Raw genomic sequence first — 13,216 nt, forward strand, 5'->3', positions numbered from 1 at the left:
AACAAGATGAATGGACAGAAATATAAAACTGCCGAACCAAAAACTCATAAAAACAGCAAGAACATCTAACCAAAACTCAAGAACACAAGCTAACACAAACAATAGAAAGAGGAGAAAGGAAGGAGAGAAGAAATGCTCATGAAGATGGAAGGAGGATGGATGATCTCGCCACTAGAAGTGTGGAATGCTCCTAGATGAGAGTGATGCCGCCACTTGAGGACTCCATTGATCCATCAAGATAAGACTAGAGAAGAAGGCTCAAAGCTCTCCAAAGTTCACTCAAAATTTGAGTAGAGTTTTCTTAGATTAATTCCAATCTGAATTTTACAAAGGAAGCACCTCTATTTATAGCCTAAGGTGCTGAAAAAATAGGTGGGAAATTTCAAATAAACTCATTTGAAATTCCCACCAAAAACAAGTCACATGGGAGGTGTGACCTTTTTCTACTATGACACCTCCCAAAAACTACACCTACACCTATCTACTAATACACCCCCCTCCTAAAGCTCCTAACTAAAGCCTAAAAGATGCTAAAACAAAAGAGGTTTCTAATGTTTCCCTCTAAGCACCTTCAACTAAAGAAATTACAAAAAGAGAAAATAAATGTCCTCTAGCTCCCAAAGCTTTGAACATGCTTCTTGTAATCCTTTGAGGTGGACTTTGACCTCCATGGGCGTCCTCCATTTGTGCCTCCACCTCTTCTTGATCTTGTTGATTGGCCTCCATGTCCTCTTGAGCTTGATCTCCATCATTATTTATATAATGTAAATTTGTTCAAATTATTTTTTTTCTATTGTAATGTATTTGTTATGGCAAAAATTTAGTCATTCCTTTTTATTTATAATTAATTTTTGGACTACTAATCTTTGTAGCATAGACACTGACACGGGGACACAGGGACACGGGACACGGGGACACAGGGACACGGGACACGGGGACACAGGGACACAGATCTATATATTATATAATTATGAATTATATGGTTCTTTGTTTACAAAAACAAGCAGCATAATCATCAAAATTCCATAGAACTTTTGCTAATTAAATTTATTGTATCATATTATTTTATCTTATTTGTTTCATAACTATTAACTTCAGCAGTACATTTCTTTAAACTACTGAGACAAAAACCTATGACAGGTACAAAATCATTCTTATTCATTTTCAATATTTACATAATTCTATTAATTGTCCATTCTTTTATTGACATTTCTCTTTTATGTATTATTTTTTGCAATGATGCAACTAACATCAGATGCGAAATGAGATGTGTTGACATTGAATACAATATTGATCAACCCTCATATTATAGCACCTAAAGAAAAGCAACTATGTAGTCCATTTGTATTATTTTTAGTATGTTTTGTTTTCTTACTGAGTATATTTTCTGTTATAAAGCTTTGAATTTAGAAATACATTTTACTTCTTTTGTTATCGAATTTATTTACATTTCCCATGAAATTATTGTTGTCTTAATTGAGCCTTAAATACACTTGGCCACAAGTAATGAAGTTCATATTTATTCTATAATAGTATTTCCTATAATTAATGAGATATTGCATTATGTTACAATTTATTATGTCAAAAGTCTTTATTTAATAATATGAAAACAGAATACAATGACTTACATTATTATGCATACATATAGGTGTACACATTTAAGTTCTGGCTTGTTCTTTTTGAAACAATGTGTTTACCATTTTCTATGTGGTTAACATCTATAAGACAGTTACATGAATATATGACTTATAAAATTATGAATATATGACTACCTCATGGATATTGTATCTAAAAGATTATGTATGCTTTATATTTTGCAGCTACAAAACAGCCTTTGCCAATTTGATGAACAAGAAAATGCTCAGGCTACAAAACACCCCTTGCCAATTTCAAAAAGAAAACGTTGAAGCACAATTATTCACAACAAAACTTTACTATTTATGGAAACCTGCCTTCTCTTTTAAATTTGAGAAAACATCTATCTAAATATATTTATAATAAATATAATACACTGGGTCAATTTTTTATTTTTGTTTTTTTATGTATTCTTAATTGTTTACTAATAATTGAATAATTGATCGATTTGATTTTTCTTATTTCTTTACTAATACTTCAATAATTGATGTAATTTTGATTTACTCTAAAATAATTCTTAATTTTAATATATAGATTTATTATTATAATATTTTTATTTAAATAATAAATATTATAAATATTCCATATACTAGTTGTGGGACATGAAAAAAATTTCTTCCTTTTTTTTAATAAAAGCTTTCAGGTTAGGTATCACTATGCAACTTTAAGATCTCAGTTAGACTGACACCTCAAGTAACAACAATCATTTGCCATCACATGAAAAAATATTATTAAAAAAGAAAAAGAAAATACAAAAATACGGGAACTAGACCAAAACTCATATGTTAACAAAAACGATACATAGGTAGACTATACATATTCATAAAGAATTCTAAGAACAGACAAGATGGAAGCCTATTATACCAATGAAAAGATTCTCTATGAATAAATCCTAAATTAACCAACTTATCAGCAAACACATTCCCTTCACGAAAAATATGAGTAACCCTAAACCTAATTTTTCCACAGTAATTAAGACAAGTATTCCATCGAAGCATCCAAGGAACATTTGTCCTAGTAGAAAATGTAGTACAAACCAAAGCAAAATCACATTCAAGCCAGACATTAGTAAACACCATCTTTTGAGCTTCCTCCACAGCATGTATAATCCTATAAAACTCAGCAACCAGAGCAATATGAACTTCAAAAAACGCAGAAAAAGCTTCAATAAATTCCCCCATACTGCCACGAAAAATACCTCCATAAGTAGCAAGACCAGGATATCCCCTAGCAGCCCCATCAGGTTAATTTTAACTCAGCCTAGTGAAGAAAACTCTCATTTAAAAGGAAGAGAATGTAGAACTTTACTAGTACGAGTGTTAATATAAAAAAACTTGAGCACATTGAAATCGAACATATAATTCTTCATTGAAGCTTTAGAGGAATTATCCACTAGACAAGTTAAATCTTTAATAACCAAAATAGCTCTATAAACCTCAATCTTATCCTGAAAAAGCATAATTCTTCATACGCCATATCATCCAAATAGAAAAAGTTATCACTACTAGCTTAATCAATTTAACTAACAGACTACCATCACTCTTAATAAAAGAAAGAAGATCATCCTTATTAGATAAATGATAAGAAAGTCCTAGCTAATTTAAGAGTGAGACGACCAGACTCATCTAGAATGCAATTAGGAATATCTTGTTCCGCCCCAACCATGATATGACTAAAAAAATGAGGCATTTGCTGTAAAGACAATGAAATATTTCAATCACCATCTGTTCAAAATTGAGAGACTGTATCTGGAATACTAGCACCATCAAATAATCCTAGAATATTTGCTAAAGAAGTAGTAGTACACCATTTATCTTTCCAGAACTTTCTTCCTTATAAATGTGTCAAAATTTATGGAGAATATGTCTTCAATATTCTATATTTGACTATTATATATGATGGAAGAGGCCCAAGCACAAGCCCACATGCAAGCCCACCAAAGAGTAGATTTGGGCCAACCATAGAGTTATGGCCAAGAGGATCCAAGAAGACGTTCTTTTACATGCTCAAATGCCATAAACTCTAGTGTAGAGTAGACTTTAATTTCTTGTCAAAATTAGCATAGGAACTTTATTTGTAATTTTCTTAGAATTAATTTTGGCACCTAAAAACACCAACCTAGGTAAACTTAGAGTTTCTAAAAAAACCTCTAAATTTACCAAGGCCGGTCTAGAAAGCCCATGGAGGGGGTAAGCATAAAAACTAGACACACCCCTCCCCATGTGCTCATTTGTGCACCCATGTGCCATGTGCACCCATGTGCTTCACATTTACATTTCATTTGGCTAGCATTAGGGTTGCATTATGGTCCTCCTTAGCCTATAAAAGGAGGAGCCTACACCTTGTATTTTCAAGTTTATTATGAGTAAAGTTATGCTGCCATTTTGTGCCAAGCTTTGCTTCTCCCTAGAATTCTAGGCTCTAAACTTCATCTCCTTCACCTCTCCTTGGGTTGGCCGAACCTCCCTAGCTTCATACACATCATGCACCTTCAAGATCAACACCACTCTTAGGAGGATCTTGCTCACCTTCATTCATTGCTTCCGCCCCATTACTCTACATTGATTCAAGAAGAACTTCATGAAATGCCATCAAAATATATATATATATATATATATATATATATTAAGTTTTGAATTTCTCATAATTTTAATTATTTTTAATTAAGTTTTTATGAAACATTTTTTTATTAATTACTTAACATTTTTATATATTTTTTAATTAATTATTTATTATTAAGTGAAAGATGTGATCGTTATCTATAGTCATTGTTTATTAAGTTTTAAGTTTTTTATAAATTTATATATATTTTGAGTTAAGTTGTCATTAAAAAAAATATATTGAATGTTTAAAATATTTATATTTTCTATTAAGTATATGTCATTTGATTTTGTCACATTTAAAATTTTTTGTATATATAGTTTGGTGGTGATTATTCAAACGATAATTTTGTATAACAAGCGACTTGTTAATGACTTTTAAACCTATACTGGTCTAATAGAATGCGATAAATACAACTTTATAATTTAATAGATTTATTATTTATAGAATTTTAGAGAGTAATTTTCACAATGATTCTCCTTCTTAGGTTAGTGCATGTAATAGTAATATCTATACTTATATATAAAGGGGATTCCCCTTTTAACTATCATCTTATTTTATTTCAATTTTATTTTTATCTTTATAAATTTTATTTTTTAAAAACAATTTAAATTTTATATCTCAAAGAGATACTAACATAGCTGATAAAACTATTTTTAAATTCAAATTAAACATTGCAAAGTGAGGTTTGCTCAGGAACATTGCACAATTGCATTTTTTTCTTCACGTTCATTTTCACTTTTATCTCATGAAACTTTTTCGCTTTCTATTTTCATATTCACATTATAAGAAGTCGTAGTTTCGTTCCAGAACCACGTAGAAGATGAAAATGCAATGTCTGAATTTACTTTTCTTTTTTATTCCTTTATGCATGTTTTTAGCATTGTATGATGACAATATAGTAATTATTATGCTCACACAAATAACAAATTAATCAAAATTATAACAAATCTATTAAAGAAAACACAAACAAATAAGAATCCTACGGTTTTGTTCATTGAATAAAAAATTAAAAGACAAAAAAACGTACCAGATAAAGTTCTGTCGGTGAAAGTGAGAGAAACTAGTATATGAGAAAGAAGGGATTAGAGAGAAAAAGGGAGGCGCATTAGGAAGTTTCGAGAGAGAGATATACTGAAAAGTAAAAAACTCCATTGTTTTTCTTCAGATTTGAATACAAAATGTAGTTTTCGTTTCTCTCTTTCCATTTTTTTTTTCTATTGATTTTCTTTTATCTAATTATGCTTTTAATTTTGATTTTATTTAATCCTTTGAAAGAAAGATAGTTACGAGATAGTTCCTCCATTTATTTATTTTTAATAATAAAAACTAAAAAAACATAATTAAATTATTCTTAAAAAATATTTAACAGTAGCGCTATCATCTAGATAAAAACCTTTTTTTTTAATATTATCGTATTTCATATATTTATTTTTACATTTGCAAAATATTTTCTAAAGATACTTTTTATTCACGCTATTTTTATGTACAATATTTGTATATAATATATGTACCATAAACTTTAGTCAATGACCATGTTGTGTTTTAGATACTACTTAAAGATTGTGACTTTAACAACTACTTTTATTTTTTTTACTATTAAAATATTTTGAAAAAAAAACAATTCTTTTATAAATTTTGACTCTTTCCTAAACCATCATATATGTAAAATTGGAATGAAATAATAATTGGTGAAGATGATAGCATTGTATGTGAAAAAATAGGTGTGGAGAATCATTGAACTGAACTATAACTAGAAACACACACTCAAACCAATTTATGTCCAACTGTTTTAGTTTTGTAAGCCATTTTTCTTTGACTTTTTAGTTTTCTCGTCAAAAGTTCAACTACATTTTGAATTTTCAGAACAGAAACACCAAATGTGTTTATTTTAAAATGAGAATACCAAAATTATGGATTCAACAAAATACAGGACAAAAGTTATATATTTTAAAATATGATGTTAATTTTCATGTATGTTATAATTTTTACATTATCAATCAATTACAATTTTATCTCAAATTTTACAAAAAACTTAAATATAATTATAATATTGGATACATAATAGAGGACAAAAGTTATATATTTTAAAATATTGGATACATAATAATAATAATAATAAAATACTAGATACATAATAATAATAATAAAATACAGATATACATTAAAAACAAAAAACAAAAATGCGGATACACACCTGTGTTCCCGCTAGTACAAGGTAAAGTAGATAGGATAAAGAGAAATACACAATATATTTTTGTACTCATTTGTGTGACAAAATATACTACATTCAATTCTCAGTTAATATATTAAGTTTCATTAAGCATACTAACGTTATGAAGTATAAAACAAATATCATTTCGGCTCGTAGTCACACTCTTGGTTAACCCGCACAAGTATTGTTTCAAATTGCACATATAACTAACCCACAAAATATTCTTTGAGCTCATAGTCACTTCTGAATAACATCTTTAAGTATTGTTTGGGAATGTAGCTACTCATGACCAATGCCTTCAAGTATTATATGGGCACATAACCACTTATGGTTAATCCTTGTGAGTATTCTTTGGAACTGAGTCACTTATGACTAACCTCATTCAAGTACTCTTTGATACTTAGTCACCCTTAACTCAAACTGAGTATTTTTTTTGGATCACAAACAATCATCGTTAACTCGTTTAAGAGTATTCTTTGAATAATAACCATTCTTAAATAACAACCGAGTATTCTTTGTCAAACAACAATTTCTAGCTAAGATAATAAATTATCTAAGTAGTGATCAACAAATCACAATGTTGCTCAACAGGGAGGAATAATGTCTTTTGATGTATATAAGGTTTATGAACTCTCTTATAGTTTGTTAAGTGAACACAAAAAATGGGTTTTTTTTTATCATAATGGGGTTATTTTTTTTGGTTTTTACCAAAATGGGGTCCGTTTAAAAAAAATTACAAATTTAGGCAAGTCGTGTCAATTCGGCACGACTTCATATGCAGAAATCGTTCCAATTAGGCACGACTTCTGCCATGTCATACTGAAGTCGTGCCTGTTGGCACGACTTCTGCCCTGTCATACTGAAGTCGTACCAACTTGGCACGACTTCTGCCCCGTCATATTGAGGTCGTGCCAACTTGGCACGACTTCTGTCCTGTTATACAGAAGTCGTACCAACTTGGCACGACTTCTGCCACGTCATATTTTTTTAAATTTTTTTTTAATTTTATTGTTTATATATTGGGTAGTAAGTTATGTAATGTTAAAAATTAATTTGATACATAATTTTCTAAGAGTGTTAGTTTTAAGGAACAAAAAATTGGATAATCGTGTATGAATTATGTTTGACGGTAATGTAATACAATAACTTGATTATTTGATTAATTAAAAAATGAAGAAAATTGTTATTGAATTTGGAAATAAATAGATAAATGAAAAATTATTGTATTTGAAAAATAAATAGAGAATTATTGTTGTGAATTTGCAAAATAAATAGCTTGAGAAGTAATGATTTTACAGAACACGTAATGATGAGAAGAAATTAATTTTTAACATTACATAACTTACTACCCAATATATAAACAATAAAATTAAAAATAAAATAAAAAAATTATGACGTGGCAGAAGTCGTGCCAAGTTGGCACGACTTCAGTATGACAGGGCAGAAGTCGTACCAAGTTGGCACGACTTTAGTATGACATGGCAGAAGTCGTGCCTAATTGGGACGACTTCTGCATATGAGGTCGTCCCAATTAGGCACGACTTGCCTAAATTTGTAATTTTTTTAAAACGGACCCCATTTTGGTAAAAACAAAAAATAATAACCCCATCATGGTCAAAAAAACCCAAAAAATGTTCACTATGAAGCTTTTTGAACATATAAAATTTGAGCTACGTTTTTGCAATATGCAATGCGATCTCTCACTTCTTCTTCTTCTCAACTACCTTATGTAAGCGATGAAGAATATAGTTGTTATAGTTTTGTTCTGACGGATGAGCAATTTCAACTAAGTTGAATGTTGTTATTACATCTAAGGAGCTTGAACATAAATGGTGTATTAAATGCACTTCATGCAACATTAATTTCTCTTTTCTTTTTTATGCAACATCCCAAAATTTGGATGTGCCTATCTTTTCTTAGATAGTGATCAACAAATCATAATGTTGCTCAATAGGGAGGGATAACGTCTTTCGACGTATATAAGGTTTATGAACTCTCTTATAGTTTACTAAGTGAAATGTTCACTATGAAGCTTTTTGGACATATAAAATTTGAGCAACTTTTTTGCAATATGCAATGCGATCTCTCACTTATTCTCAATAAATGACCTTAAGCGGTGAAGAATATTGTCATTGCAATTTTGTTTCTGACAGTTGAGCACTTTCAACTTAGTTTAATGTTGTTCTTGCATCTAAGGAGCTTGGACATAAATGGTGTACTAAATGTATTTCATGCAACATTAATTTCTCTTTTTCGGTTTTATACAACATCCCAATATTTGGATGTGCCTAGCTTTTCTTAGACTGTGTGTCTTTATTTGAATTTGTGTAAATGATAAAGTCGTACAAAACAAATACTCTTTCCAGAGTTGAAAATGTTAGAATCATGAAGTTGTTGAAGAAAGAAGCTTTAGCTCTTCATTCAAGATATCTTGATGTGACTTCATTTTTTAAACGAATATTCTTGGCAGAAGAAGGTAACAATAATTCCCTATGTCATAGAATAATTATATGGATATTCTTGCTTGTAGTATGAAGCTAGCTTAAAATTATGTGTGTATCGTTTAAACATATCAAATGTTTATCATACGTAAAAGAAAGTAGCACATTGTTGTATTGTCTAATAGACGAAATACTTGCGTCTTACATGATTTATTGTTGAATGAATACTATCGTCTTACATATGAAGTATAATCATTTTTAAGACTTAATCAAAGTCACGAGTGTTTGACTTTTTCCTAACAACGCAAATGAAACTAACCATATGAAGAAACAAAACAATATTGTTTTATAAAGATAATTAAATTTCCAAAATTTAATTTTTCTTATTATAAAATCAAACAATCATGTTAGCTACTTGATGATAGAGACTCATTTGAAAAATATAAAAATTTCAAATTCTCAATGAACAAAATATTTTAATGAGAATTCAATTGAAAATCTTAAATTTCCAAGAGACTTAAACTTAATTAACCATTTTTTTTTTGTTTTTATGTGAAAACTGATGGCAAATTCATGAAATTCTTCTTAGAATCATGTAAAGGATGGTGCAGAAGTCATGGATGTGTGTGTGCAAGATCCTCCTAAGAGCTATGGTGATCTTGAAGGTGCATGGTATGTATGGAAGTTGGGAGGTTCGGCCAGCCCAAGGAAAGGTGAAGGATGTGAAGATTAGAGCCTAGAATCTAGGTAGAAGCAAAGCTTGGCACAAAAATGGCAGCATAACTTTACTCACAATAATCTTGGAAAATACAAGAGATGGCCTTCCTATTTATAAGCTATAGGGTCGTAAAAACTAAGCTAATTCCTAATGAAATGAGAGCCAAATGAAATGCACAATGACAAGGCACATGTGCTCATGACCGGCCAAGTAAACAAGTTCTAGAATGTTCACTCATTTATGCTTTCTAACACTACTCTAATTACTAAGCACCCCTAATGGGCCTCCATGTAACATGTACAAGGCTTTCTCTCTTCCATTCGTGGCTTCATCCAATTGGGCGTGAATGTGCTTAGCCATTGACCTTGTAATAGGGCCTAGACGGTCTAGGTCTCTTCCTAGACGCTCCATGTGTAGCCTTCCCTCATCACGTCCTAGACGCTCCTTCCTTGAGTCTAGACGCTCATCACAGTCTATCTTTGGGTCTTGGCTTCCATGGTGAGATGTGCTTGGCCCTCCTCCATCATCCCTTCCCCCTTGGAAAGGATTTGTCCTCAAATCCAGCTCGTCATCGTCATTGGTACCTACAAATGGAGAAAGATCAATTACATTAAAAGTGTCATGAACTCCATATTCAAGAGGTAGGTCCAATTTATATGCATTGTTATTGACTCGCTTGAGGACTTAAAAGGGTCCATCACCTCGGGGACTTAGTTTGGACTTCCTTTGAGTTGGAAATCTATCTTTGCGAAGGTGAAGCCAAACTAAGTCTCCTTCCTCAAAAATTATTTCCTTCTTCCCTTTATTGTTGTATTTTGTGTACTTCTCATTTTGTTGTTGTATTTAGAGTTTAATCTTCTCATGCATTTTCTTTACAAAGTCGGCTTTGATTACTCCTTCCTTATGCACAAATTCTTGTGGATTAGGAAGAGGTAACAAATCCATGGGTGTGAGAGGATTAAAACCATATACTACTTCAAAAGGAGAAGCATTAGTAGTCTTGTGAACTACTCGATTGTAAGCAAATTCAATGTGGGGAAGATACTCATCCCTTCATGATAGCCCTAAGCATAGTCCCAAGAGATCTATTGACTACTTCGGTTTGGCCATCCGTTTGAGGATGACAAGAAGTTGAAAATTGTAGTCTTGTTCCAAGTTTGCCCCAAAGAGTTTTCCAAAAGTGGCTTATAAACTTGGGATCTCTATCGGATACTATACTTCTAGGGAGACCATGAAGTCTCACCACTTCTCTAAAGAAGAGTCTAGAAATATTTTGAGCATCATCTACCTTGTGGCAAGGAATAAAATGGGACATTTTGCTAAAACGGTCCACTACCACAAAGATAGAGTCATGGCCTCTTGCAGTCCTAGGAAGTCCTAAAATGAAATCCATGCTAATGTCTTCCCAAGGAGCATTTGCAATCGGCAAAGGGGTGTAGAGTCCATGAGGCATTGTTCTAGACTTTGCTTTTAAACATGATATGCATCTAAAACAATGTCTTTGGACATCTTTCCTCATGTGTGGCCAACAAAATTTTGCTTTTAAAAGGTCTAGAGTCTTATCAACTCCAAAATGGCCCATGAGTCCCCCCTCATGTGATTCTTTGACAAGGAGTTTCCTATGTGTTCCTTGGGGAATGCAAAGTTTTCCCTCTTTAAAAAGATATCCCTCGGACACATAATAACCTCCTTGCGCTCTATGTAGACATTGGGCATAGATGGATGAGAGTTCTTGATCTTCTTGGTAAAGCTCTCTTATGTGATCAAATCCAAGAATTTGGGCACCCAATTTTGAAAAGAGTGTATGCCGTCTTGAAAGAGCATCGGCCACTATATTGGTGCTTCCTTTCTTGTATTTGATTACATAAGGAAATTGTTCAAGAAATTCCATCCATTTAGCATGTCTCTTGTTGAGCTTGTGTTGGCCCTTCAAATATTTTAAAGACTTGTGATCACTATGGATGACAAATTCTTTGGACACAAGGTAGTGTTCCCAAGTCTTTAGGGCTCGCACAAGAGCATAGAGCTCTTTGTCATAGGTGGGATAGTTGAGAGTGGCACCATGGAGTTTTTCACTAAAATAAGCAATGGGGTGTCCACCTTGCAACAATACCGCACCTATGCCTACCCCCGATGCATCACACTCTATCTCAAAAGTTTTGGAAAAATTTGGGAGAGATAGAATTGGTGCATTGGTGAGTTGAGCTTTTAGCCTTTGGAAGGCTTGCTCATGCTTTTCATTCCAACAAAATGCAACATCTTTTTTAACAAGTTCATTCAAAGGAGAAGCTAGACTAGAAAAATTAGGCACAAACCTTCTATAGAAGCTAGCTAACCCATGAAAACTTCTTACATCACTTACATTTTGTGGAGTGGGCCACTCGCAGATGGCTTTGATTTTCTCGGGATCTACATGCACCCCCTTTTTGTTTACTATGAAGCCTAAGAAAACTACACTATCTACACAAAAGGTACACTTATCCCTATTTGCAAAAATACTATTTTTCTTAAGCACTAGAAGAACTTCCCTAAGGTGACTTAGATGGTCTTCTAGGGTTTTACTATACACTAAGATATCATCAAAATAAACTACTACATATTTACCTATACAATCTCTCAAGGTGTGATTCATAAGCCTCATGAATGTACTTGGGGCATTAGTAAGCCCAAAGGGCATCACCAACCACTCATATAATCCAAATTTGGTCTTAAAAGCGGTTTTCCACTCATCACCCTCCTTTATTCGAATTTGGTGATATCCACTTTTAAGGTCAATTTTGGATAATAGAGTTGACCCATGTAATTCATCAAGCATATCATCAAGTCTTGGGATTGGATGCCTATACTTGATGGTGATGTTGTTGATTGCTCGACAATCACAACACATGCGCCATTTTCCATCCTTTTTGGGCACCAACAAGACAGGTACAGCACAAGGGCTTAGGCTCTTTTGAACCCAACCCTTCTCCAACAAGTCTTGAACTTGTGATTCTATCTCCTTTGTTTCCTCGGGGTTTGTTCTATAAGCAGGCCTATTTGGTAGGCTTGCCCCCGGAATGAAGTCAATTTGATGTTCTATACCACTAAGGGGAGGAAGCCCAATGGGACCCTCATTAGAGAATAGATCTTCAAATTCACTTAAAAGGTGTTCTATTTGAGGAGGTAAATTCATAAGTTCACTACTTGTGGCAGTGCATGTAAGTGCTCCTTTACAAAAGATAAGGCTTGGTTGTTCAACAAGAAGCAAATTTTCAAAAACGTTTTCAAGAGGCTTTTCTTGTTGATCAACCTTGTGGGAAGGAACACTCTTCTCCCACGCCTTCCTATCCCTAAGGATTTTCTCTTTTTCTAGCGCTCTTTTTTTTTTTCCTCATCCCTCTTATGCTTCATTTGTATTTGGTCTTTCACCACTTGAGAATGTGGTAAAGGACTAAGTACAAACTTTTTATACTTGTGGGTGAAGGAAATCTCGTTAGTGAGACCATCATGCAAGGTTTTCTTATCAAATTGCCATGGTCTCCCTAATAAGATATGACAAGCTTCCATAGGTACTACATCACATAAAACTTTGTCTTTGTATTTCCCTATGGAAAACTTGATTTCCAC

This window comes from Phaseolus vulgaris, chromosome 2 (assembly GCF_051622355.1).
Source record: "Phaseolus vulgaris cultivar YP4 chromosome 2, ASM5162235v1, whole genome shotgun sequence".
Classification (NCBI taxonomy): Eukaryota; Viridiplantae; Streptophyta; class Magnoliopsida; order Fabales; family Fabaceae; genus Phaseolus; species Phaseolus vulgaris.